At 45.6% G+C, this 6,340-nt stretch overlaps 1 non-coding gene across 1 annotated transcript; it reads right to left on the bottom strand.

Annotated features, from left to right (window-relative positions):
* Nucleotides 1–5,883: 5,883 nt before the first annotated feature.
* Nucleotides 5,884–5,965, bottom strand: trnas-gcu (transfer RNA serine (anticodon GCU)). The gene has a single exon. It is a non-coding gene; the product is annotated as a tRNA-Ser (tRNA).
* Nucleotides 5,966–6,340: the final 375 nt, after the last annotated feature.

Below are 6,340 nucleotides of genomic sequence, written 5' to 3'. Positions count from 1 at the left end.
ACAACCTCCGTGGAGAGGCGCAGTCTGCGGAGACACTGTCACTCGGACATCTGCAGGTAGTTGAACCTCGGCTGACGTGTTCCTCTGCCTCCTTCTCCAGCCTCCTGTTCGAGGCTGGCCCTCCTGTGGGCCCCCAAGCTGCTGTGGTGTCCCTGCTGGTGCCTGCGCCTCCCTCCCTCCCTCTCCACTCCTCCTCCTCTTCAATGGGAGCCTCGAATCCAGGGTGAATGAGGCCCATGACAGGTTACCCCTCCCTGAGAGCAAGGCCTTCACAGTAAACAACACCCAGCCCTATTTACCTCATTTGTCACCCTCAATGAGGTGGCACTGCCCCAATAACACCCGGGTGTGGCTCACCCTGCAGAGCTGGCACATTGGCCCCCACGCCTGACAGTGTTTCCCGATGCCCTTTCCCCCTCCACCCTTGCTGCCAAGTTACGCTGCCTCACCCGACAGCTTCCCAGTGAAGCCAACACTCAGCTCCCACCTCCCTGTCACCTCCTTTAACCAGGCGAGGCTCTGAAGCCCCAGGGTTCCCGTGTGCTATTAGTTCAATTGGACCCAGTGAATAAAATTGCTGACAATTGGACTCAAAAATACTTTAAATGCCTTCTTGCCGTGTGGATGTGCGAAGTCTGCCCTCCATGTCAGCCGCCGACAGAAAAATCCGGTCCAACGTCTTCCATCCCTATTTTATACACCCCCCCTCCCCCTCCCCAGCCTCCATTCCCGTCTCCAACGGTCCCTTAAAATTCTGGCCCATGTCTCTAAGACTAATGGGAGTGAAACTACAGCTGCTCCTTCGACTGAACAGGGAGAGCTGCTCTCTCTGTGTTGAAAGTGAATGAATCTGCTCTTTACCTTGTCTTACTGGAATGTTCACTGTCTGTAAATGTCTGTTTGAAAATGTTTTCCTGTTATATTAATGGAGCAGAGGAGCAGAAGTGAGGTACTGTTCAACAGAGAGGTTTGGAAGTGGGTGAAGGGGTGGAGTGACGGTGGGAGTGAGAGGCGCAGTGAGTTGGCCATTCTCAATAGAGTGTCAGGAATGAAGGTCAGAGGAACAGACCAGGCAGGAAACACAGAAAGAGCGAGGAGAAGCTGGTGTGAAAAACAGAGATTAAACAACAGGCTTGTTCAGTTGGTTTGGGTCTGGTGTTTAGAATACCCGGAATCTGGGTTCACTTCACTTCCAACTCAGCAATTGTACCAACATTATGTTCATAAAACCATAGAATGATACACAAAGAAGGAGACCATTTGGTCCATTGTGTCAATGCTGTCTCTTTGGTTGTGCTATCCAATTAGTTCTGATGCTCAGCTTTTTCCTGTAATCTGTACATTTTCCTTCCAGTATTTATCCCCATTGCTTTTCAAAGTTACTACTGAATCTGCTTTCAAGTCCTGATCAGACAGTGCATTCCAAATCACAACACATCACCGGATAAATCCCGACCTCATTTCGCCTCTGGTTCTTTTCTCAATCACCTGATAAATACATCCTCTGGTTACTGACCCTTTTGCCACTGGAAACAATTTCTCCTTATTTGACTTATTGAAAACCTTCTTGATGATGTCACATACTAGACTGCCAGTAAAACTGAAGCCCATGTAATAAAAGGGACAATGACAGCATGGATATGAAATTAGCAGACTGATAGGAACATAGGAGTAGGAGTAGGCCATTCAGCCCGTCGAGCCAACCCCGCCATTCAATATGATGATGACTGATCATCCACTTCAATGCCTTTTTCCCACACTATGTCCATATCCCCTATGTCATTTGCATTTAGAAATCTGTCAATCTCTGCTTTAAACATACTCAATGACTGAGCTTCCACAGCCCTCCGGGGTAGAGAATTCCAAAGATTCACAACCCTCTGAGTAAAGAAATTTCTCCTCGTCTCTGTCCTAAGTGGCTTTCCCCTGATGTTGAAATTGTGTCCCCTGGTTCTAGATTCCTCAACCGGAGGAAATAGCTTCATCTACCTGTCTATCCCTTTAAATATATGGTAAGTTTCAATGAGATCACCTCTCATTCTTCGAAACTCTAGAGAATACAGTCCCAGTTTCCCCAAAATCTCTTCATAGGACAGTCCCGCCACCCCGGGAACAAGTCTGGTGAACCTTCGTTGTACTCCCTCTATGGCAATGATATCCTTCCTAAGGTAAGGGGACCAAAACTGCACACAGTATTCCAAAGTGCAGTCCAACCAAGGTTATATACAATTGAAGCAAGACTTCACTACTCCTGTACTCAAATCCTCTTGTGATAGAGTCTAACATGTCATTCGCCTTCCTAATTGCTTGCTGCACCTGCATGTTAGCTTTCAGTCACTTACTGACAAGGACACCCAGGCCCCTTTGTCCATCTACACTTTCTAATCTCTTACCATTTAAGAAATGATCTGCACATCTGTTTCTCCTACCAAAGTGGACAACCTCACATCTTTGCACATTATATTCCATGTGCCACTTTCTTGTCCACTCACTAAGTCTGTCCAAATCCCCTTGAAGCCGCTTTGCATCTTCCTCACAACACACATTCCCACCTAGTTTTGTGTCATCTGCGAACTTGGAAATACGACATTTGGTCCCCACATCCGAATCATTGATATATATTGTGAACAGCTGGGTCACAGTGTGGTGGTGAACAGTTGTATTTCTGTCTGGAGGAAGGTTTACAGTGGGTTCCCCATGGTTCCTCATAACTTCAGTTATGTGCAGACACTGGAAAAGCTGGTGTTGTTCTCCTTGGAGCAGAGCAAGTTCAGAACAACTTTGACAGAGTTAGAATCAAGGAATCAAATGGTTACAGTACAGAAGGAGACCATTCAGTCCATCATGTCCATGACAGCTCTTTGCAAGAGCAAATCAGCTAATTCCACTCCTCTGCCCTTTCATTGTAACCCTGCAAATTTTCTCTATTCAGGTGTTTATCCAATTCCCTTTTGAAAGCCACGATTGAATCTGCCTCCAGCACACTCTCAGGCAGTGTATTCCAGATCCAAAGCACTCGCTCTGTCCCACGCCCCTGGTACCATTGCAGAAAATCCCTTCTGTTCATTTCATCCCTCATAAATAATTGAAATGAAATGTTTATTAGGAAATGCACAACATAAAAAGGAGAGAGAAATAAATGCTGAGCAAAATAGAAGTCAATGTTTGGAAGGTAAAAAGAGCAAAAGATGTAACTTTTAGTCTGGACGAGTGAGAGGAATATATCACACTTTGGGGATTTTGTAAGAGGATTTATTGATAAACCTGGGATTTGAGAGGAAGCTGGTTCATGGTTTACAGAACAAATTCAGCCCCTGGGATGGAGCCAACAGCTGCACTGTCCAATAACAGACAGGACGGGGACACTGTCTCAGGCCCAGTGAGCTCAGTCGATGAAAGCATGAAACTCTGAATCTCAAGTTTTTGAGTTTGAGCCCCACGGTGGGTGTTTTTTATTTCCTTTTTAGGCTGATTTTACAGGCATTCTCCAGCTCTGAATTCCTCGGCAGAGAGTTCAAGGAGTGTTTGAAATGAGATTCAACAGCAGTATGAGAAAGTCTCTCCTTGATTCAGGACTCTTACCTCTCTGCAGCAACTCGCTGCTGAAGATTGAACTTTATCTCATTTCATTCTCATTTGAGGGTCAGTGTGGATCACTGGGACTTCCGGCTGTCTCCCACTTCACAATCCATCAGTGCTGAGAAAGCAATGGGGAATATTACTCACATGTTACAATGTTTTATAAATACTTGAATGTATTTCACACTGTGTCTAACAGTGTGAATCTCCCCTGGTATATCAGCTCACCAATACTTCAACAGAACATTCACATAATGTGAGCTCTGAGATCTGTTCAGATCCCATTCCCAAGACCTGGAAAGTGGGATTGGGCTGGATCGCTCTTTTTCAGCTGGCACAGACACGATTGCTAAATGGTCTCATTCTGTGCCATAAATTTTCTCCATTTTCTATGTTCTATGAAGTGAGGTGTGATTGGGAGGGGCAATTCCACCAGGGTTATATTTTCTACCAAAACAATGACACAAGGGATACTTCACTTTTTTATTCATTCATTCATGCGATGTGGGCGTTGCTGGCCAGGCCAGCATTTACTGCCCATCCTTAATTGTCCTTGAGAAGGTGGTGGGGTGGGCTGCCTTCTTGAACCACCCTTGAGTGAGTGTGGCATCAAGGATCCCTAGCAAAATTGAAGTCACTGGGAATCAGGGGGAAAACTCTCCACTTGCTGGAGTCGTACGTCGCACAAAACAAGATGGTTGTGGTTCGTGGAGGCCAATCATCTCAGCCCAGGACATTGCCTCAGGAGTTTCTCAGGGTAGTGTCCTAGACCCAAACATCCCAGCTGTTTCATTGATGACTTTCTCTTCAACATAAGTCAGAAGTGGGAATGTTAGATGATGACTCACAACTCTTCAGATACTGAAGCAGTCTGTGCCTGCAAGCAGCAAGACCTGAACAACATTCAGGCTTGAGCTGATAAGTGGCAAGCAACCTTCTGGCCACACAAGTGCCAAGCAGTGAACATCTCCAATGAGAGAGAAAAAAAATCTACCTTTTGATATTCAGAAGCATTATCATCGTTAAATCCCCCACCATCAATATGTTGACCAGAAACGTAACTGGACCAGTCACATCTATGCTGTGGCTATAAGCGCAGGTCAGAGATTACGAATTCTGCAGCAAGTATCTCACCTCCTGACACCCCAAATCCTGTCCACCATCTACAAGGCACAAGTCAGGAGTGTGATGGAATACATCCCACTCAACAACACTCAAGAAGCTCAACACCATCCAGGACAAAGCAGCGCACTTGATCGGCACCGAACCCACCACCTTAAACATTCAATCCCTCCACAACCAGTAAACAGTGGCTGCAGTGTGTACCATCTCCATATGCACTGCAGCAACTCGCCAAGTATCCTTCAACAGCACCTTCCAAACTCGTGACCACTACCACCTCGAAGGACAAGGGCAGCAGATGCATGGGAACTCACTACCTGCAGGTTCCCCTCCAAGTCACTCACCATCCTGACTTGGAACGATATCGCCATTTATTCACTGTTGTTGGGTCACAATCCTGGAACTCCCTCCCCAACGGCAGTGTGGGTGTTCCTGCACCATTTGGACTGCATCAGTTCAAGAAGGCAGCTCTCCACCACCTTCTCAACGGTAATAGGAATGGGTAATAAATGCTCGCCTTATCAGCGATACTCACACCCAAGAATGAATAAAAACCAAATCACTCTCCACAGATTCCCCACAATCTGGGCTTGGACATTTACTTCAGGAGCACAGAGCTTTATATCACTGCAACATGAGTTCCAATCTTCATATTCTGTTCACTTTTCACATTATTTTCTACCAGTCCACGAGCTTTTATTAATTCAGTATTCGGGTCTCTGCTCCTCAACCGTTTCTAACATCTCACCTCTTACAAAAAAACACTCTGATCTATCGTCGGTAGTCGATGACCCCTCATTTTAAACTCCATCTGCCAAAGCATTGCTCACTCACTTAATCTATCAAGAAGATTTGAAAATAAATTTCTTGCCAAAGGATAATTTTCTGCATCTGCTCCCTCGCCATTTGCTTTTCCCATTTGTCTTTCACTTGGTGCAAATCCAGAGAAAGTAATGATGGAAGGAAGGAGGGGAGGAAAAATCCTGCTCCGTTTCGTGATCCCGATTTGATCTTCATTCCAGTGCAGTTTGGGTGAAGAATTCCAATTGTCTGTCTCAATTTTAATAAAGTATAACCAATTCTGGAATCACTGTCAAGATACTGACAAGAACAGGTTTCGAGGCTGACTTTGCACAGCAGCTCACCCAACATAAATAATACACGAAACAGCTCATAAACCAGCGACAAGGATGGGATTCGAACCCACGTGCGCAAAGCACAATGGATTAGCAGTCCACCGCCTTAACCTCTCGGCCACCTTGTCAATTGCAGACACATAGCTGTCACCTTCAGCACAGCTTCTGGCTGTGCAGCCAGCTGTGGAATGATGGAAATATATCTTCTGCAAGTAAATGAAGTTGGGAATGGAGCAGTGTGAAACTTTTCCAGACCATGTCCAACACGTTTCTACTCAGTGTGAAAACCCACCACGGAAAGACTGGAACATACAATCATTTCATCACATCATGATTAACATCACTCAGACACCTGAACCATTAGGTCACTGATGAAGTCATGATGACCGAATTTCTCATGAAATGAAAACTGAACTAACTGACTGGAAGAATTGCTTTAAACCCACATGATCAGCGAGGCACAGCATCAGGCCGACTTGTCGGGTGGTGTAAACAGATATCAC

Source organism: Heterodontus francisci, unplaced genomic scaffold (assembly GCF_036365525.1).
Source record: "Heterodontus francisci isolate sHetFra1 unplaced genomic scaffold, sHetFra1.hap1 HAP1_SCAFFOLD_61, whole genome shotgun sequence".
Taxonomy (NCBI): domain Eukaryota; kingdom Metazoa; phylum Chordata; class Chondrichthyes; order Heterodontiformes; family Heterodontidae; genus Heterodontus; species Heterodontus francisci.
This window is presented reverse-complemented; position numbering and strand designations above follow the sequence as displayed.